Source organism: Sinohyriopsis cumingii, unplaced genomic scaffold, assembly GCF_028554795.1.
Source record: "Sinohyriopsis cumingii isolate HCF-2022 unplaced genomic scaffold, ASM2855479v2 utg000066l, whole genome shotgun sequence".
NCBI lineage: Eukaryota > Metazoa > Mollusca > Bivalvia > Unionida > Unionidae > Sinohyriopsis > Sinohyriopsis cumingii.
In genome coordinates, this window is record NW_028315866.1 from 110,750 (window position 1) to 133,722 (window position 22,973).

A 22,973-nucleotide genomic window follows, 5' to 3' on the forward strand; every position below is an offset into this window, starting at 1 on the left:
GTGCAATTTTGAGGAAATCAAAAAATAATCTATTCTACTCTGCTTCATTTCGCCTAGTACAACTTGTTTTCTGGAGAAACTACGAGTACTAGGATTTCGTGATCTCCATAAATCGGTAATATTCCTATCATGAATAATTTTATAAAGTTCACGCATTGCTACATCATCAATATGTAAGGCTTTGTTATGTCGATCAATACCTGCTAAAGTTGTATTAAAATCACCAGCCAGGATAGTGCTATCACTAGTACTGTTATGTAAATATGTATTTAGCTTCATGAAAAAGTTAAACTTTTCCTTCACAACATTTGGAGCATAAATATTGATTAAATCAATCACTTTATCATCAATAGCTATTTTAAGATGTAAAATCCTACCCTTTTCAATCATTTCTTGTGTCACCTGATTTCTCAATTCTCTCACTACTAAAACAGCAACACCTGCCCTCCTGTTGTCAGCATTACTATAAAATATGTCACCATTCCAAATCTCATTTTCTCTAATACTTTCAACAAACTCATCATCCCAAAAGGTTTCTTGCAATAATAAAATATGGCCTCTTTTCTCTTTAAATATTTCTAAAACAGACTTTAGTTTATTCAAATTACGCAAGCCATTTACATTTAGAGATACAATATTTAAAGCCATGATTATGATGAGTGTATTGAAAGTATTAAAAAATGTTGAGTGTTTGATCATTTCTTCATAGGTGTTCGTCGCATGCTATTCATCTTCATATTAGGTACTGGATTAAACCTTCTCCTTCTCCTTTGTACTACTTTGAAATTTTCGATATTAGTACCGTTTTCTTGACATGTACGTGATTCGTTTGATCTTTCAACAACGTCTGCAGCCATCTTCCTGTCATCATCTGAATCTGTCCCCGATCCATCTCCAATTGTATGATTGTTGTTTACTTCCTCAGATTCTATTTCTACATTGGTCATATCAACTCCAATTCTTTCTTTTTCTTCCCCACTTTCTCCACTCTCATTATCTTTTTTTGCATTCTCAATTTCTTCTTTATCATCTTCGTCACTCTGTAACTCCAATATGTCTTCCCTCATATCATCATCAACTTGCGAATGAATGCCTGTAATGGCCTCTCTGTAACACATACATGTTTGCGCCTCTTTGTGGCATTTGTCGCATATCCTGCATGTACACATAAGAGGAAAACTTCCACAACTTTCACATCTTTGCCTTGTGCAATTTTTTGCTACATGGCCTTGCTCCCCACACTTGTAGCATACAAAATCAGGGCAGTCTTTTATAACATGTCCCGGATCAAGACATCTAGAACATACCTTAACTTGATTATTGTGTAATACTCTAAAGTATTGTTGACCATTGACAGTCTGAAATTTCAGACTGTAAGGCAAGGATTTTACCTGCTGTGGAAATTTACATTTGACATAACGAGTCCCATCAGCCACACTAGTTCCAGGATAATATCTGCGTTGAATGGGAGAAAGAAGTTCTACTCCGTATTCACCGAGCTTCATACTTATATCATCATCTGTGATGTATGCTGGTAAATGAAGAATTGACACAATAATAGTGTCTGAATATAAAAGAGTACAATCAAAGTGTTCACTTCCAATATCAATTCCACACAAGGTATTATATGCTACTTCCTTACTCGGTAGTGTGACCTCATACAAATTTGCACCTTTGGGCACAACTGCATAGACCGACATATCTCCGGTTAATTCTTCTACACTTCTAACAATATCACTTGCCTTTATTTTCTTCACATCCTTTACATCAATCACCACGGTACATTCTTTCCCAAAACGACGAGAAGCTCCTGTCTGTCTATCGATGTTACTCGACATGCCATTCTTATTGTTAGCTATTCCACTGGTGTCATTAGAGTGTGAGTCAGCTCCTTGTGCTGCACGTGCAGCACGACCAGGCTTTGTATTCATTGTCACAGAAAAAAATTTTTTGTGTGGTGGATAAAGTTATCCACACACTCAAAATATATCTCACTTATATATGAATGCGATCAAACAAATCTTATCAACGTACCTGTAACAAATTAAAACAGCAAAAATGTCTATTAAAGGAAAAAAACTTGAAAATTCACGGAGCGATCATCAAACGTGTTTTCCTTCTGATGTCATAACCGGAAGTCTCTATTTTAGAGTCATAAAAGATACTGCTCTATGACAAAAGAACAGTTTGTCAGAAGTGGGATTCGAACCCACGCCGGGAAGACCCGACTGCGACCTGAACGCAGCGCCTTAGACCGCTCGGCCATCCTGACATATGCATTGCAAAGATCCGAGTGCACATAGAGAGATTGAAGGGCGTATAGGTCAGCATACTGAATAGGACTCGTTGAGGCCTAGAATCATCGACTAATTGAATAAATAGTAAGATTTTGTAACAACAAAGATTTTGTAACAGCACAGGATAATCTCCCATCATCTATATTTTTATCTTTGTACTTGTATATTGTGCCTCTAATAATGATAACATTAACTACAAAGTTATTAATGTTTTCCTTGCAGAGAAGTCGATGAGGGAGAGATTCTACTGTAATTTGAATGCATCATCTTAGACCGCTTGTCCATCCTGATCTATCCATTAGTTTTCTGCACCTTATCTCTTAGAAATACAGTGGAAAGGATACATTAAATGATAGAGACAAATGCAAATGTTAAGTAATAGAGAACAATTGAAATATGAAGGAACAGTGAAAACCTCCAATGTAACAGGTAAGCGTTATTGAACAATGTTATATTATGTATGCATACATCCATAGAGAGAGAGAGAGAGAGAGAGAGAGAGAGAGAGAGAGAGAGAGAGAGAGAGAGAGAGAGAGATGGTGTGTGTGTGTGTGTGGGGGGGGGGGAAGGGTAGGTGGACGTATATAATTAGACAGGCAGTGGATAGATGGGCATCTTGTTTGTGAATCGCGGGAATATAGCGCCAGCGGGTACTTATATAAAAATGACAATTTCTCATTAACATACAAGAGATAAACTTCTCCTCTCGATAATACCTTGTGCTTATTATAACTGTTTGAGCATAAAGAATAAAAAGGTAACCTTTTTGGGACTCGAATGAATGTGAGTGAAACACTCATGCAGGTAGTATCGCTTTCCCGTCTGTAGATATCCGTGAGATTTGTATGTGTGTGTGTGTCTATATGTGTGTGTGTGTGTGTGTGTGTGTGAGAGAGAGAGAGAGAGAGAGAGAGAGAGAGGATAACAAGTTAATACATTTGAAGGGCCAGAAAAGCATATTTAACTAAAACAGCTGTTATATGCCAGCATACATGAACGCTGTAAGATTGATGTTTTCTATTTTAGAGTCATAAGAGATACTGCTCTATGACAAAAGAACAGTTTGTCAGAAGTGGGATTCGAACCCACGCCGGGAAGACCCGACTGCGACCTGAACGCATCGCCTTTTTTTTTTTCTTTCTTTATTCAAAAACGCTTTGTACAGTATAAAAGTTAAAAATATACAGTCAGTATGTACATAGTAGTTTGTAATGCTATATTACAAAATAATGGTTCTACAATAGTATTTTGTAATGCTATATTACAAAACAATGATTCTACAATAGTATTTTGTTAAGCTATATTACAGAACAATGATTCTAAAATTTTATTGTGTAATGTTATAGTACAAAACAATGATTCTACAATGTAATAAACACTTTATCCTCTTCTATTCTCATTAAAGGATTATCTTTTACAAAATACTTCGTAATCAAAGTCTGATTTTTGTCTTTGTAATGTTGATACGCATATAATATATATTTTCTAGTCAAATATTGGAACAATCTTTCGATGTCTATTTGTTTCCCTAATAAAGACATAATGTTTCTTCTTTTGTAAATGCACAATCGAGCAATGCTCAGAATGTAGTTCAAAAAATAACTATTTACTGATTTTGTTTCTTTGTTATATCCTATCATGAGCATTTGTTCAAGAGAAGTGCTATTGAGAACACCAACTCTACAATTTTTAAAAAGAATCTCAACTATATATACAATATAATTCTTAAAAGAGCTTAATTCAGGACATTTCAAAAACATGTGAAATAAATCCTCTGTTTCCAACTGGCACACTGGACATGAGTCATTATCAATTTTGCCATAGTATTTTAGTCTCTCTTTTGTAAATATTCGATTGTGCATTATTCTATAATCCAAATCTATACAATCTGGGGTCTTGAAAGGTAGGTGTATCAATTTCCAGTATTTATGCTTTTCCAAACTAAATATCTTACTCCAAAAGGAAACAGAAGCTGGTTCTTGAAAAATCAACGTACATAAAAGCTTGTAAAATAGTTGTGTTGTACATAAACAGAGGTCATATAATTTTGTATCAACTCTGAGAAACATATTATTTCTCCCATTGGTTACAGTGGGTTTTGACTCTGTTGCAACAATATTTCTCCAGCCTAATGGTATACTTTCTATTATGCAATTATAGTCTTTTTTTATCTTATCTGTTTTGATCTCAGAATTTGATTTGTATATCATTTCTGGAATAGCTCTATAAGGTAGTATTCCAGGTACAAATTCATATGTAATATCCTGAACACGAACAATTCCTGCTTCTATAAATTCTGCGAAAAACAACGTTTTACCAGCACATGTAATATTAGGATTTAAAAAGAGAGGTTGTTCAAAAACATTCCTCACATCAATATTTGTATCGATATTATTTCTAAGTTTTTCCCATGCATGAAACATTTCTCTGTAAAATATAGGTAGGGTATTCAATTGTTGCTTATTTAAAGACATGAGAAACAACTCTTTGGTCAACCTCATGTTCAGGACAGTAGATAAAAAGTGATCAAAGGTATTTTTCCACATAGCATGGCAATTCACATCAAAGTATCTTTTTAAAAATTTTAGTCTGAATGCATACATTTTCATCTTTATATCAGTTAACTGTAGTCCGCCATTTCGCTTATCACCAATTATTGTATAATAGTGAACCAAATGGGACTTTCCTGACCAGATAAATCTGAGAAATAATTGCTTCAATTCATCAGCAATCATATCAGGAAGAGGCTGAACTGACACTATGTACAATACTCTAGAAACTAATAAGTTATTAACAACTGTTACTTTTCCTTGTATTGTCAAATATCTCTGTGACCACAGTTGCAATAAGTTTTTAATTTTAGACAATCTATCATTCCAGTTCAGTTGCTCACATAACTTTGCACATTTTCCCACATAAGCTCCCAAAATTAAGATGACTTGATCACACATTTGAATTTGTAATTGTTTGCAATAATCATCAGTAAGTTTACCAGATCCAATACACAGAAGTTCTGTCTTTTCCTTGTTCACCTTTGCACCAGATCCTTTACAATACAAGTCAAGTACATTAAAAGATTGATTAATGGATTGTGTGTCCGCTAATGTCAAGGTTGTATCATCTGCATGTTGAAAAACTTTACTTGTATTACTAGACAGTGGGAGTGGAATACCTTTGATAGTGGGATTTGCTTTGATAGCGAGTCCTAAGGGTTCTGCTGCTAATACATATAACATTGCTGATATAGGACAACCTTGTCTGACTGAATTTTTAATTAAAAAGGGTTTCGTTAGATGACCATTGCATTTAACACTACTTTTAATTTCATTATAAAATATCTTTATCCACTGAATAAAATTGTCACCAAAACCGAACTTTCGTAACACAGAAATCAAATATGAGTGGCAAACTCTGTCAAACGCTTTTTCTTGATCAATTTTTAAGATATATCCCTCAAGATTGTCTCTCTCAACCATATCTATAATATCTCTTACAGTGACTATAGTATCAGCAATATCTCTCCCAACTATACAACATGTCTGAGTTTGAGAAATAATTTTGGGTAATACCATTTTTAAACGTGTAGACAAAATCCTTGCCAAAATTTTATAATCTACATTAAGTAAACTGATAGGACGCCAATTTTGCAATCTTCTATTATCCCCCTTATTTTTATAAATAAGTGATATAACCCCAAATCTCATTGATCTCGACATAATATTGTCATTCTCAACACTCTGAAAGATGTGCAACAGAATATCATATATACAATCATAAAATTTACAATACCACTCTACTGTCAATCCGTCCGGGCCGGGGCTTTTATTTTTAGCCATCCCTTTTATAGCTGTATGTATTTCATCAACTGTTATTATGGCATCACACATATCTTTATCCTCATCAGATACAGAACAGTTTACAAAATTTAAAAGTGAATCAGTACAATTATCATCAACAGTTACCGAAGAATATAAATGACTATAAAACTGATGTATTTCATTTAAGATTCCGCTTGTATTTGAAATAATTACACCATCATCATCAATTAATTCATTGATTACATTTTTGTTGTGTCGATATTTCTCAAGATTTAGAAAATATTTAGTATTTCTATCGCTTTCAATTGCCCATTTGGCCTTAGATCTCAATATAGCACCCCGACAAAAATCAGTTTCATAGTCACTTAGCTGATGTTTTAGTTCTTCATATTTGTTAATGTCATATGGTTCTTTATTTGCGACTTTTTCTGAAAATGATTTTAATTTATTTTGCAATGTAAAGTATTCTTGTAATCTTTCCTTATTTCTTCTTGTACAGTATACTTGGGAAAATTTTTTAATTTTGTATTTTACATTATCCCACCAAATGAGTGGTTCACTGAAATACATTTCGTCAGTTTTTCCTTCGGTAAGAATTGATTTCACTCTTTGTACATATTTTTCCTCAAAAAGAACATTGTTATTTAATATCCATAATCCGGGCCCTGTTTCCACTTTGCAGGTATTTAGTTTAAGGTATACAAAAGAATGATCACTAAAGGATGTATCTGCATAATAAATATTTTGCACATTGGAGTGCAATTTTGAGGAAATCAAAAAATAATCTATTCTACTCTGCTTCATTTCGCCTAGTACAACTTGTTTTCTGGAGAAACTACGAGTACTAGGATTTCGTGATCTCCATAAATCGGTAATATTCCTATCATGAATAATTTTATAAAGTTCACGCATTGCTACATCATCAATATGTAAGGCTTTGTTATGTCGATCAATACCTGCTAAAGTTGTATTAAAATCACCAGCCAGGATAGTGCTATCACTAGTACTGTTATGTAAATATGTATTTAGCTTCATGAAAAAGTTAAACTTTTCCTTCACAACATTTGGAGCATAAATATTGATTAAATCAATCACTTTATCATCAATAGCTATTTTAAGATGTAAAATCCTACCCTTTTCAATCATTTCTTGTGTCACCTGATTTCTCAATTCTCTCACTACTAAAACAGCAACACCTGCCCTCCTGTTGTCAGCATTACTATAAAATATGTCACCATTCCAAATCTCATTTTCTCTAATACTTTCAACAAACTCATCATCCCAAAAGGTTTCTTGCAATAATAAAATATGGCCTCTTTTCTCTTTAAATATTTCTAAAACAGACTTTAGTTTATTCAAATTACGCAAGCCATTTACATTTAGAGATACAATATTTAAAGCCATGATTATGATGAGTGTATTGAAAGTATTAAAAAATGTTGAGTGTTTGATCATTTCTTCATAGGTGTTCGTCGCATGCTATTCATCTTCATATTAGGTACTGGATTAAACCTTCTCCTTCTCCTTTGTACTACTTTGAAATTTTCGATATTAGTACCGTTTTCTTGACATGTACGTGATTCGTTTGATCTTTCAACAACGTCTGCAGCCATCTTCCTGTCATCATCTGAATCTGTCCCCGATCCATCTCCAATTGTATGATTGTTGTTTACTTCCTCAGATTCTATTTCTACATTGGTCATATCAACTCCAATTCTTTCTTTTTCTTCCCCACTTTCTCCACTCTCATTATCTTTTTTTGCATTCTCAATTTCTTCTTTATCATCTTCGTCACTCTGTAACTCCAATATGTCTTCCCTCATATCATCATCAACTTGCGAATGAATGCCTGTAATGGCCTCTCTGTAACACATACATGTTTGCGCCTCTTTGTGGCATTTGTCGCATATCCTGCATGTACACATAAGAGGAAAACTTCCACAACTTTCACATCTTTGCCTTGTGCAATTTTTTGCTACATGGCCTTGCTCCCCACACTTGTAGCATACAAAATCAGGGCAGTCTTTTATAACATGTCCCGGATCAAGACATCTAGAACATACCTTAACTTGATTATTGTGTAATACTCTAAAGTATTGTTGACCATTGACAGTCTGAAATTTCAGACTGTAAGGCAAGGATTTTACCTGCTGTGGAAATTTACATTTGACATAACGAGTCCCATCAGCCACACTAGTTCCAGGATAATATCTGCGTTGAATGGGAGAAAGAAGTTCTACTCCGTATTCACCGAGCTTCATACTTATATCATCATCTGTGATGTATGCTGGTAAATGAAGAATTGACACAATAATAGTGTCTGAATATAAAAGAGTACAATCAAAGTGTTCACTTCCAATATCAATTCCACACAAGGTATTATATGCTACTTCCTTACTCGGTAGTGTGACCTCATACAAATTTGCACCTTTGGGCACAACTGCATAGACCGACATATCTCCGGTTAATTCTTCTACACTTCTAACAATATCACTTGCCTTTATTTTCTTCACATCCTTTACATCAATCACCACGGTACATTCTTTCCCAAAACGACGAGAAGCTCCTGTCTGTCTATCGATGTTACTCGACATGCCATTCTTATTGTTAGCTATTCCACTGGTGTCATTAGAGTGTGAGTCAGCTCCTTGTGCTGCACGTGCAGCACGACCAGGCTTTGTATTCATTGTCACAGAAAAAAATTTTTTGTGTGGTGGATAAAGTTATCCACACACTCAAAATATATCTCACTTATATATGAATGCGATCAAACAAATCTTATCAACGTACCTGTAACAAATTAAAACAGCAAAAATGTCTATTAAAGGAAAAAAACTTGAAAATTCACGGAGCGATCATCAAACGTGTTTTCCTTCTGATGTCATAACCGGAAGTCTCTATTTTAGAGTCATAAAAGATACTGCTCTATGACAAAAGAACAGTTTGTCAGAAGTGGGATTCGAACCCACGCCGGGAAGACCCGACTGCGACCTGAACGCAGCGCCTTAGACCGCTCGGCCATCCTGACATATGCATTGCAAAGATCCGAGTGCACATAGAGAGATTGAAGGGCGTATAGGTCAGCATACTGAATAGGACTCGTTGAGGCCTAGAATCATCGACTAATTGAATAAATAGTAAGATTTTGTAACAACAAAGATTTTGTAACAGCACAGGATAATCTCCCATCATCTATATTTTTATCTTTGTACTTGTATATTGTGCCTCTAATAATGATAACATTAACTACAAAGTTATTAATGTTTTCCTTGCAGAGAAGTCGATGAGGGAGAGATTCTACTGTAATTTGAATGCATCATCTTAGACCGCTTGTCCATCCTGATCTATCCATTAGTTTTCTGCACCTTATCTCTTAGAAATACAGTGGAAAGGATACATTAAATGATAGAGACAAATGCAAATGTTAAGTAATAGAGAACAATTGAAATATGAAGGAACAGTGAAAACCTCCAATGTAACAGGTAAGCGTTATTGAACAATGTTATATTATGTATGCATACATCCATAGAGAGAGACAGAGAGAGAGAGAGAGAGAGAGAGAGAGAGAGAGAGAGAGAGAGAGATGGTGTGTGTGTGTGTGGGGGGGGGGGGGAAGGGTAGGTGGACGTATATAATTAGACAGGCAGTGGATAGATGGGCATCTTGTTTGTGAATCGCGGGAATATAGCGCCAGCGGGTACTTATATAAAAATGACAATTTCTCATTAACATACAAGAGATAAACTTCTCCTCTCGATAATACCTTGTGCTTATTATAACTGTTTGAGCATAAAGAATAAAAAGGTAACCTTTTTGGGACTCGAATGAATGTGAGTGAAACACTCATGCAGGTAGTATCGCTTTCCCGTCTGTAGATATCCGTGAGATTTGTATGTGTGTGTGTGTCTATATGTGTGTGTGTGTGTGTGTGTGTGTGAGAGAGAGAGAGAGAGAGAGAGAGAGAGAGGATAACAAGTTAATACATTTGAAGGGCCAGAAAAGCATATTTAACTAAAACAGCTGTTATATGCCAGCATACATGAACGCTGTAAGATTGATGTTTTCTATTTTAGAGTCATAAGAGATACTGCTCTATGACAAAAGAACAGTTTGTCAGAAGTGGGATTCGAACCCACGCCGGGAAGACCCGACTGCGACCTGAACGCATCGCCTTTTTTTTTTTCTTTCTTTATTCAAAAACGCTTTGTACAGTATAAAAGTTAAAAATATACAGTCAGTATGTACATAGTAGTTTGTAATGCTATATTACAAAATAATGGTTCTACAATAGTATTTTGTAATGCTATATTACAAAACAATGATTCTACAATAGTATTTTGTTAAGCTATATTACAGAACAATGATTCTAAAATTTTATTGTGTAATGTTATAGTACAAAACAATGATTCTACAATGTAATAAACACTTTATCCTCTTCTATTCTCATTAAAGGATTATCTTTTACAAAATACTTCGTAATCAAAGTCTGATTTTTGTCTTTGTAATGTTGATACGCATATAATATATATTTTCTAGTCAAATATTGGAACAATCTTTCGATGTCTATTTGTTTCCCTAATAAAGACATAATGTTTCTTCTTTTGTAAATGCACAATCGAGCAATGCTCAGAATGTAGTTCAAAAAATAACTATTTACTGATTTTGTTTCTTTGTTATATCCTATCATGAGCATTTGTTCAAGAGAAGTGCTATTGAGAACACCAACTCTACAATTTTTAAAAAGAATCTCAACTATATATACAATATAATTCTTAAAAGAGCTTAATTCAGGACATTTCAAAAACATGTGAAATAAATCCTCTGTTTCCAACTGGCACACTGGACATGAGTCATTATCAATTTTGCCATAGTATTTTAGTCTCTCTTTTGTAAATATTCGATTGTGCATTATTCTATAATCCAAATCTATACAATCTGGGGTCTTGAAAGGTAGGTGTATCAATTTCCAGTATTTATGCTTTTCCAAACTAAATATCTTACTCCAAAAGGAAACAGAAGCTGGTTCTTGAAAAATCAACGTACATAAAAGCTTGTAAAATAGTTGTGTTGTACATAAACAGAGGTCATATAATTTTGTATCAACTCTGAGAAACATATTATTTCTCCCATTGGTTACAGTGGGTTTTGACTCTGTTGCAACAATATTTCTCCAGCCTAATGGTATACTTTCTATTATGCAATTATAGTCTTTTTTTATCTTATCTGTTTTGATCTCAGAATTTGATTTGTATATCATTTCTTGAATAGCTCTATAAGGTAGTATTCCAGGTACAAATTCATATGTAATATCCTGAACACGAACAATTCCTGCTTCTATAAATTCTGCGAAAAACAACGTTTTACCAGCACATGTAATATTAGGATTTAAAAAGAGAGGTTGTTCAAAAACATTCCTCACATCAATATTTGTATCGATATTATTTCTAAGTTTTTCCCATGCATGAAACATTTCTCTGTAAAATATAGGTAGGGTATTCAATTGTTGCTTATTTAAAGACATGAGAAACAACTCTTTGGTCAACCTCATGTTCAGGACAGTAGATAAAAAGTGATCAAAGGTATTTTTCCACATAGCATGGCAATTCACATCAAAGTATCTTTTTAAAAATTTTAGTCTGAATGCATACATTTTCATCTTTATATCAGTTAACTGTAGTCCGCCATTTCGCTTATCACCAATTATTGTATAATAGTGAACCAAATGGGACTTTCCTGACCAGATAAATCTGAGAAATAATTGCTTCAATTCATCAGCAATCATATCAGGAAGAGGCTGAACTGACACTATGTACAATACTCTAGAAACTAATAAGTTATTAACAACTGTTACTTTTCCTTGTATTGTCAAATATCTCTGTGACCACAGTTGCAATAAGTTTTTAATTTTAGACAATCTATCATTCCAGTTCAGTTGCTCACATAACTTTGCACATTTTCCCACATAAGCTCCCAAAATTAAGATGACTTGATCACACATTTGAATTTGTAATTGTTTGCAATAATCATCAGTAAGTTTACCAGATCCAATACACAGAAGTTCTGTCTTTTCCTTGTTCACCTTTGCACCAGATCCTTTACAATACAAGTCAAGTACATTAAAAGATTGATTAATGGATTGTGTGTCCGCTAATGTCAAGGTTGTATCATCTGCATGTTGAAAAACTTTACTTGTATTACTAGACAGTGGGAGTGGAATACCTTTGATAGTGGGATTTGCTTTGATAGCGAGTCCTAAGGGTTCTGCTGCTAATACATATAACATTGCTGATATAGGACAACCTTGTCTGACTGAATTTTTAATTAAAAAGGGTTTCGTTAGATGACCATTGCATTTAACACTACTTTTAATTTCATTATAAAATATCTTTATCCACTGAATAAAATTGTCACCAAAACCGAACTTTCGTAACACAGAAATCAAATATGAGTGGCAAACTCTGTCAAACGCTTTTTCTTGATCAATTTTTAAGATATATCCCTCAAGATTGTCTCTCTCAACCATATCTATAATATCTCTTACAGTGACTATAGTATCAGCAATATCTCTCCCAACTATACAACATGTCTGAGTTTGAGAAATAATTTTGGGTAATACCATTTTTAAACGTGTAGACAAAATCCTTGCCAAAATTTTATAATCTACATTAAGTAAACTGATAGGACGCCAATTTTGCAATCTTCTATTATCCCCCTTATTTTTATAAATAAGTGATATAACCCCAAATCTCATTGATCTCGACATAATATTGTCATTCTTAACACTCTGAAAGATGTGCAACAGAATATCATATATACAATCATAAAATTTACAATACCACTCTACTGTCAATCCGTCCGGGCCGGGGCTTTTATTTTTAGCCATCCCTTTTATAGCTGTATGTATTTCATCAACTGTTATTATGGTATCACACATATCTTTATCCTCATCAGATACAGAACAGTTTACAAAATTTAAAAGTGAATCAGTACAATTATCATCAACAGTTACCGAAGAATATAAATGACTATAAAACTGATGTATTTCATTTAAGATTCCGCTTGTATTTGAAATAATTACACCATCATCATCAATTAATTCATTGATTACATTTTTGTTGTGTCGATATTTCTCAAGATTTAGAAAATATTTAGTATTTCTATCGCTTTCAATTGCCCATTTGGCCTTAGATCTCAATATAGCACCCCGACAAAAATCAGTTTCATAGTCACTTAGCTGATGTTTTAGTTCTTCATATTTGTTAATGTCATATGGTTCTTTATTTGCGACTTTTTCTGAAAATGATTTTAATTTATTTTGCAATGTAAAGTATTCTTGTAATCTTTCCTTATTTCTTCTTGTACAGTATACTTGGGAAAATTTTTTAATTTTGTATTTTACATTATCCCACCAAATGAGTGGTTCACTGAAATACATTTCGTCAGTTTTTCCTTCGGTAAGAATTGATTTCACTCTTTGTACATATTTTTCCTCAAAAAGAACATTGTTATTTAATATCCATAATCCGGGCCCTGTTTCCACTTTGCAGGTATTTAGTTTAAGGTATACAAAAGAATGATCACTAAAGGATGTATCTGCATAATAAATATTTTGCACATTGGAGTGCAATTTTGAGGAAATCAAAAAATAATCTATTCTACTCTGCTTCATTTCGCCTAGTACAACTTGTTTTCTGGAGAAACTACGAGTACTAGGATTTCGTGATCTCCATAAATCGGTAATATTCCTATCATGAATAATTTTATAAAGTTCACGCATTGCTACATCATCAATATGTAAGGCTTTGTTATGTCGATCAATACCTGCTAAAGTTGTATTAAAATCACCAGCCAGGATAGTGCTATCACTAGTACTGTTATGTAAATATGTATTTAGCTTCATGAAAAAGTTAAACTTTTCCTTCACAACATTTGGAGCATAAATATTGATTAAATCAATCACTTTATCATCAATAGCTATTTTAAGATGTAAAATCCTACCCTTTTCAATCATTTCTTGTGTCACCTGATTTCTCAATTCTCTCACTACTAAAACAGCAACACCTGCCCTCCTATTGTCAGCATTACTATAAAATATGTCACCATTCCAAATCTGATTTTCTCTAATACGTTCAACAAACTCATCATCCCAAAAGGTTTCATGCAATAATAAAATATGGCCTCTTTTCTCTTTAAATATTTCTAAAACAGACTTTAGTTTATTCAAATTACGCAAGCCATTTACATTTAGAGATACAATATTTAAAGCCATGATTATGATGAGTGTATTGAAAGTATTAAAAAATGTTGAGTGTTTGATCATTTCTTCATAGGTGTTCGTCGCATGCTATTCATCTTCATATTAGGTACTGGATTAAACCTTCTCCTTCTCCTTTGTACTACTTTGAAATTTTCGATATTAGTACCGTTTTCTTGACATGTACGTGATTCGTTTGATCTTTCAACAACGTCTGCAGCCATCTTCCTGTCATCATCTGAATCTGTCCCCGATCCATCTCCAATTGTATGATTGTTGTTTACTTCCTCAGATTCTATTTCTACATTGGTCATATCAACTCCAATTCTTTCTTTTTCTTCCCCACTTTCTCCACTCTCATTATCTTTTTTTGCATTCTCAATTTCTTCTTTATCATCTTCGTCACTCTGTAACTCCAATATGTCTTCCCTCATATCATCATCAACTTGCGAATGAATGCCTGTAATGGCCTCTCTGTAACACATACATGTTTGCGCCTCTTTGTGGCATTTGTCGCATATCCTGCATGTACACATAAGAGGAAAACTTCCACAACTTTCACATCTTTGCCTTGTGCAATTTTTTGCTACATGGCCTTGCTCCCCACACTTGTAGCATACAAAATCAGGGCAGTCTTTTATAACATGTCCCGGATCAAGACATCTAGAACATACCTTAACTTGATTATTGTGTAATACTCTAAAGTATTGTTGACCATTGACAGTCTGAAATTTCAGACTGTAAGGCAAGGATTTTACCTGCTGTGGAAATTTACATTTGACATAACGAGTCCCATCAGCCACACTAGTTCCAGGATAATATCTGCGTTGAATGGGAGAAAGAAGTTCTACTCCGTATTCACCGAGCTTCATACTTATATCATCATCTGTGATGTATGCTGGTAAATGAAGAATTGACACAATAATAGTGTCTGAATATAAAAGAGTACAATCAAAGTGTTCACTTCCAAACAAGGTATTATATGCTACTTCCTTACTCGGTAGTGTGACCTCATACAAATTTGCACCTTTGGGCACAACTACATAGACCGACATATCTCCGGTTAATTCTTCTACACTTCTAACAATATCACTTGCCTTTATTTTCTTCACATCCTTTACATCAATCACCACGGTACATTCTTTCCCAAAACGACGAGAAGCTCCTGTCTGTCTATCGATGTTACTCGACATGCCATTCTTATTGTTAGCTATTCCACTGGTGTCATTAGAGTGTGAGTCAGCTCCTTGTGCTGCACGTGCAGCACGACCAGGCTTTGTATTCATTGTCACAGAAAAAATTTTTTTGTGTGGTGGATAAAGTTATCCACACACTCAAAATATATCTCACTTATATATGAATGCGATCAAACAAATCTTATCAACGTACCTGTAACAAATTAAAACAGCAAAAATGTCTATTAAAGGAAAAAAACTTGAAAATTCACGGAGCGATCATCAAACGTGTTTTCCTTCTGATGTCATAACCGGAAGTCTCTATTTTAGAGTCATAAAAGATACTGCTCTTTGACAAAAGAACAGTTTGTCAGAAGTGGGATTCGAACCCACGCCGGGAAGACCCGACTGCGACCTGAACGCAGCGCCTTAGACCGCTCGGCCATCCTGACATATGCATTGCAAAGATCCGAGTGCACATAGAGAGATTGAAGGGCGTATAGGTCAGCATACTGAATAGGACTCGTTGAGGCCTAGAATCATCGACTAATTGAATAAATAGTAAGATTTTGTAACAACAAAGATTTTGTAACAGCACAGGATAATCTCCCATCATCTATATTTTTATCTTTGTACTTGTATATTGTGCCTCTAATAATGATAACATTAACTACAAAGTTATTAATGTTTTCCTTGCAGAGAAGTCGATGAGGGAGGGATTCTACTCTAATTTGAATGCATCATCTTAGACCGCTTGTCCATCCTGATCTATCCATTAGTTTTCTGCACCTTATCTCTTAGAAATACAGTGGAAAGGATACATTAAATGATAGAGACAAATGCAAATGTTAAGTAATAGAGAACAATTGAAATATGAAGGAACAGTGAAAACCTCCAATGTAACAGGTAAGCGTTATTGAACAATGTTATATTATGTATGCATACATCCATAGAGAGAGAGAGAGAGAGAGAGAGAGAGAGAGAGAGAGAGAGAGATGGTGTGTGTGTGTGTGTGGGGGGGGGAAGGGTAGGTGACGTATATAATTAGACAGGCAGTGGATAGATGGGCATCTTGTTTGTGAATCGCGGGAATATAGCGCCAGCGGGTACTTATATAAAAATGACAATTTCTCATTAACATACAAGAGATAAACTTCTCCTCTCGATAATACCTTGTGCTTATTATAACTGTTTGAGCATAAAGAATAAAAAGGTAACCTTTTTGGGACTCGAATGAATGTGAGTGAAACACTCATGCAGGTAGTATCGCTTTCCCGTCTGTAGATATCCGTGAGATTTGTATGTGTGTGTGTGTGTGTGTGTGTGTGTGAGAGAGAGAGAGAGAGAGAGAGAGAGAGAGAGAGAGAGAGAGAGAGGATAACAAGTTAATACATTTGAAGGGCCAGAAAAGCATATTTAACTAAAACAGCTGTTATATGCCAGCATACATGAACGCTGTAAGATTGATGTTTTCTATTTTAGAGTCATAAGAGATACTGCTCTATGACAAAAGAACAGTTTGTCAGAAGTGGGATTCGAACCCACGCCGGGAAGACCCGACTGCGACCTGAACGCATCGCCTTTTTTTTTTTTTTTCTTTCTTTATTCAAAAACGCTTTGTACAGTATAAAAGTTAAAAATATACAGTCAGTATGTACATAGTAGTTTGTAATGCTATATTACAAAATAATGGTTCTACAATAGTATTTTGTAATGCTATATTACAAAACAATGATTCTACAATAGTATTTTGTTAAGCTATATTACAGAACAATGATTCTAAAATTTTATTTTGTAATGTTATAGTACAAAACAATGATTCTACAATGTAATAAACACTTTATCCTCTTCTATTCTCATTAAAGGATTATCTTTTACAAAATACTTCGTAATCAAAGTCTGATTTTTGTCTTTGTAATGTTGATACGCATATAATATATATTTTCTAGTCAAATATTGGAACAATCTTTCGATGTCTATTTGTTTCCCTAATAAAGACATAATGTTTCTTCTTTTGTAAATGCACAATCGAGCAATGCTCAGAATGTAGTTCAAAAAATAACTATTTACTGATTTTGTTTCTTTGTTATATCCTATCATGAGCATTTGTTCAAGAGAAGTGCTATTGAGAACACCAACTCTACAATTTTTAAAAAGAATCTCAACTATATATACAATATAATTCTTAAAAGAGCTTAATTCAGGACATTTCAAAAACATGTGAAATAAATCCTCTGTTTCCAACTGGCACACTGGACATGAGTCATTATCAATTTTGCCATAGTATTTTAGTCTCTCTTTTGTAAATATTCGATTGTGCATTATTCTATAATCCAAATCTATACAATCTGGGGTCTTGAAAGGTAGGTGTATCAATTTCCAGTATTTATGCTTTTCCAAACTAAATATCTTACTCCAAAAGGAAACAGAAGCTGGTTCTTGAAAAATCAACGTACATAAAAGCTTGTAAAATAGTTGTGTTGTACATAAACAGAGGTCATATAATTTTGTATCAACTCTGAGAAACATATTATTTCTCCCATTGGTTACAGTGGGTTTTGACTCTGTTGCAACAATATTTCTCCAGCCTAATGGTATACTTTCTATTATGCAATTATAGTCTTTTTTTATCTTATCTGTTTTGATCTCAGAATTTGATTTGTATATCATTTCTGGAATAGCTCTATAAGGTAGTATTCCAGGTACAAATTCATATGTAATATCCTGAACACGAACAATTCCTGCTTCTATAAATTCTGCGAAAAACAACGTTTTACCAGCACATGTAATATTAGGATTTAAAAAGAGAGGTTGTTCAAAAACATTCCTCACATCAATATTTGTATCGATATTATTTCTAAGTTTTTCCCATGCATGAAACATTCCTCTGTAAAATATAGGTAGGGTATTCAATTGTTGCTTATTTAAAGACATGAGAAACAACTCTTTGGTCAACCTCATGTTCAGGACAGTAGATAAAAAGTGATCAAAGGTATTTTTCCACATAGCATGGCAATTCACATCAAAGTATCTTTTTAAAAATTTTAGTCTGAATGCATACATTTTCATCTTTATATCAGTTAACTGTAGTCCGCCATTTCGCTTATCACCAATTATTGTATAATAGTGAACCAAATGGGACTTTCCTGACCAGATAAATCTGAGAAATAATTGCTTCAATTCATCAGCAATCATATCAGGAAGAGGCTGAACTGACACTATGTACAATACTCTAGAAACTAATAAGTTATTAACAACTGTTACTTTTCCTTGTATTGTCAAATATCTCTGTGACCACAGTTGCAATAAGTTTTTAATTTTAGACAATCTATCATTCCAGTTCAGTTGCTCACATAACTTTGCACATTTTCCCACATAAGCTCCCAAAATTAAGATGACTTGATCACACATTTGAATTTGTAATTGTTTGCAATAATCATCAGTAAGTTTACCAGATCCAATACACAGAAGTTCTGTCTTTTCCTTGTTCACCTTTGCACCAGATCCTTTACAATACAAGTCAAGTACATTAAAAGATTGATTAATGGATTGTGTGTCCGCTAATGTCAAGGTTGTATCATCTGCATGTTGAAAAACTTTACTTGTATTACTAGACAGTGGGAGTGGAATACCTTTGATAGTGGGATTTGCTTTGATAGCGAGTCCTAAGGGTTCTGCTGCTAATACATATAACATTGCTGATATAGGACAACCTTGTCTGACTGAATTTTTAATTAAAAAGGGTTTCGTTAGATGACCATTGCATTTAACACTACTTTTAATTTCATTATAAAATATCTTTATCCACTGAATAAAATTGTCACCAAAACCGAACTTTCGTAACACAGAAATCAAATATGAGTGGCAAACTCTGTCAAACGCTTTTTCTTGATCAATTTTTAAGATATATCCCTCAAGATTGTCTCTCTCAACCATATCTATAATATCTCTTACAGTGACTATAGTATCAGCAATATCTCTCCCAACTATACAACATGTCTGAGTTTGAGAAATAATTTTGGGTAATACCATTTTTAAACGTGTAGACAAAATCCTTGCCAAAATTTTATAATCTACATTAAGTAAACTGATAGGACGCCAATTTTGCAATCTTCTATTATCCCCCTTATTTTTATAAATAAGTGATATAACCCCAAATCTCATTGATCTCGACATAATATTGTCATTCTTAACACTCTGAAAGATGTGCAACAGAATATCATATATACAATCATAAAATTTACAATACCACTCTACTGTCAATCCGTCCGGGCCGGGGCTTTTATTTTTAGCCATCCCTTTTATAGCTGTATGTATTTCATCAACTGTTATTATGGCATCACACATATCTTTATCCTCATCAGATACAGAACAGTTTACAAAATTTAAAAGTGAATCAGTACAATTATCATCAACAGTTACCGAAGAATATAAATGACTATAAAACTGATGTATTTCATCTAAGATTCCGCTTGTATTTGAAATAATTACACCATCATCATCAATCAATTCATTGATTACATTTTTGTTGTGTCGATATTTCTCAAGATTTAGAAAATATTTAGTATTTCTATCGCTTTCAATTGCCCATTTGGCCTTAGATCTCAATATAGCACCCCCGACAAAAATCAGTTTCATAGTCACTTAGCTGATGTTTTAGTTCTTCATATTTGTTAATGTCATATGGTTCTTTATTTGCGACTTTTTCTGAAAATGATTTTAATTTATTTTGCAATGTAAAGTATTCTTGTAATCTTTCCTTATTTCTTCTTGTACAGTATACTTGGGAAAATTTTTTAATTTTGTATTTTACATTATCCCACCAAATGAGTGGTTCACTGAAATACATTTCGTCAGTTTTTCCCTCGGTAAGAATTGATTTCACTCTTTGTACATATTTTTCCTCAAAAAGAACATTGTTATTTAATATCCATAATCCGGGCCCTGTTTCCACTTTGCAGGTATTTAGTTTAAGGTATACAAAAGAATGATCACTAAAGGATGTATCTGCATAATAAATATTTTGCACATTGGAGTGCAATTTTGAGGAAATCAAAAAATAATCTATTCTACTCTGCTTCATTTCGCCTAGTACAACTTGTTTTCTGGAGAAACTACGAGTACTAGGATTTCGTGATCTCCATAAATCGGTAATATTCCTATCATGAATAATTTTATAAAGTTCACGCATTGCTACATCATCAATATGTAAGGCTTTGTTATGTCGATCAATACCTGCTAAAGTTGTATTAAAATCACCAGCCAGGATAGTGCTATCACTAGTACTGTTATGTAAATATGTATTTAGCTTCATGAAAAAGTTAAACTTTTCCTTCACAACATTTGGAGCATAAATATTGATTAAATCAATCACTTTATCATCCATAGCTATTTTAAGATGTAAAATCCTACCCTTTTCAATCATTTCTTGTGTCACCTGATTTCTCAATTCTCTCACTACTAAAACAGCAACACCTGCCCTCCTAATGTCAGCATTACTATAAAATATGTCACCAGTCCAAATCTCATTTTCTCTAATACTTTCAACAAACTCATCATCCCAAAAGGTTTCTTGCAATAATAAAATATGGCCTCTTTTCTCTTTAAATATTTCTAAAACAGACTTTAGTTTATTCAAATTACGCAAGCCATTTACATTTAGAGATACAATATTTAAAGCCATGATTATGATGAGTGTATTGAAAGTATTAAAAAATGTTGAGTGTTTGATCATTTCTTCATAGGTGTTCGTCGCATGCTATTCATCTTCATATTAGGTACTGGATTAAACCTTCTCCTTCTCCTTTGTACTACTTTGAAATTTTCGATATTAGTACCGTTTTCTTGACATGTACGTGATTCGTTTGATCTTTCAACAACGTCTGCAGCCATCTTCCTGTCATCATCTGAATCTGTCCCCGATCCATCTCCAATTGTATGATTGTTGTTTACTTCCTCAGATTCTATTTCTACATTGGTCATATCAACTCCAATTCTTTCTTTTTCTTCCCCACTTTCTCCACTCTCATTATCTTTTTTTGCATTCTCAATTTCTTCTTTATCATCTTCGTCACTCTGTAACTCCAATATGTCTTCCCTCATATCATCATCAACTTGCGAATGAATGCCTGTAATGGCCTCTCTGTAACACATACATGTTTGCGCCTCTTTGTGGCATTTGTCGCATATCCTGCATGTACACATAAGAGGAAAACTTCCACAACTTTCACATCTTTGCCTTGTGCAATTTTTTGCTACATGGCCTTGCTCCCCACACTTGTAGCATACAAAATCAGGGCAGTCTTTTATAACATGTCCCGGATCAAGACATCTAGAACATACCTTAACTTGATTATTGTGTAATACTCTAAAGTATTGTTGACCATTGACAGTCTGAAATTTCAGACTGTAAGGCAAGGATTTTACCTGCTGTGGAAATTTACATTTGACATAACGAGTCCCATCAGCCACACTAGTTCCAGGATAATATCTGCGTTGAATGGGAGAAAGAAGTTCTACTCCGTATTCACCGAGCTTCATACTTATATCATCATCTGTGATGTATGCTGGTAAATGAAGAATTGACACAATAATAGTGTCTGAATATAAAAGAGTACAATCAAAGTGTTCACTTCCAATATCAATTCCACACAAGGTATTATATGCTACTTCCTTACTCGGTAGTGTGACCTCATACAAATTTGCACCTTTGGGCACAACTGCATAGACCGACATATCTCCGGTTAATTCTTCTACACTTCTAACAATATCACTTGCCTTTATTTTCTTCACATCCTTTACATCAATCACCACGGTACATTCTTTCCCAAAACGACGAGAAGCTCCTGTCTGTCTATCGATGTTACTCGACATGCCATTCTTATTGTTAGCTATTCCACTGGTGTCATTAGAGTGTGAGTCAGCTCCTTGTGCTGCACGTGCAGCACGACCAGGCTTTGTATTCATTGTCACAGAAAAAAATTTTTTGTGTGGTGGATAAAGTTATCCACACACTCAAAATATATCTCACTTATATATGAATGCGATCAAACAAATCTTATCAACGTACCTGTAACAAATTAAAACAGCAAAAATGTCTATTAAAGGAAAAAAACTTGAAAATTCACGGAGCGATCATCAAACGTGTTTTCCTTCTGATGTCATAACCGGAAGTCTCTATTTTAGAGTCATAAAAGATACTGCTCTATGACAAAAGAACAGTTTGTCAGAAGTGGGATTCGAACCCACGCCGGGAAGACCCGACTGCGACCTGAACGCAGCGCCTTAGACCGCTCGGCCATCCTGACATATGCATTGCAAAGATCCGAGTGCACATAGAGAGACTGAAGGGCGTATAGGTCAGCATACTGAATAGGACTCGTTGAGGCCTAGAATCATCGACTAATTGAATAAATAGTAAGATTTTGTA

General features: G+C 34.1%; 4 non-coding genes across 4 annotated transcripts; all 4 read right to left on the bottom strand.

Moving 5' to 3' along the window:
• Positions 1 to 2,188: 2,188 nt before the first annotated feature.
• Trnal-cag (transfer RNA leucine (anticodon CAG)) lies at positions 2,189 to 2,272 on the bottom strand. The gene has a single exon. It is a non-coding gene; the product is annotated as a tRNA-Leu (tRNA).
• A 6,787-nt stretch (positions 2,273 to 9,059) lies between these two features.
• Positions 9,060 to 9,143, bottom strand: Trnal-cag (transfer RNA leucine (anticodon CAG)). The gene has a single exon. It is a non-coding gene; the product is annotated as a tRNA-Leu (tRNA).
• A 6,769-nt stretch (positions 9,144 to 15,912) lies between these two features.
• Trnal-cag (transfer RNA leucine (anticodon CAG)) lies at positions 15,913 to 15,996 on the bottom strand. The gene has a single exon. It is a non-coding gene; the product is annotated as a tRNA-Leu (tRNA).
• A 6,771-nt stretch (positions 15,997 to 22,767) lies between these two features.
• Positions 22,768 to 22,851, bottom strand: Trnal-cag (transfer RNA leucine (anticodon CAG)). Its single transcript has one exon. It is a non-coding gene; the product is annotated as a tRNA-Leu (tRNA).
• Positions 22,852 to 22,973: the final 122 nt, after the last annotated feature.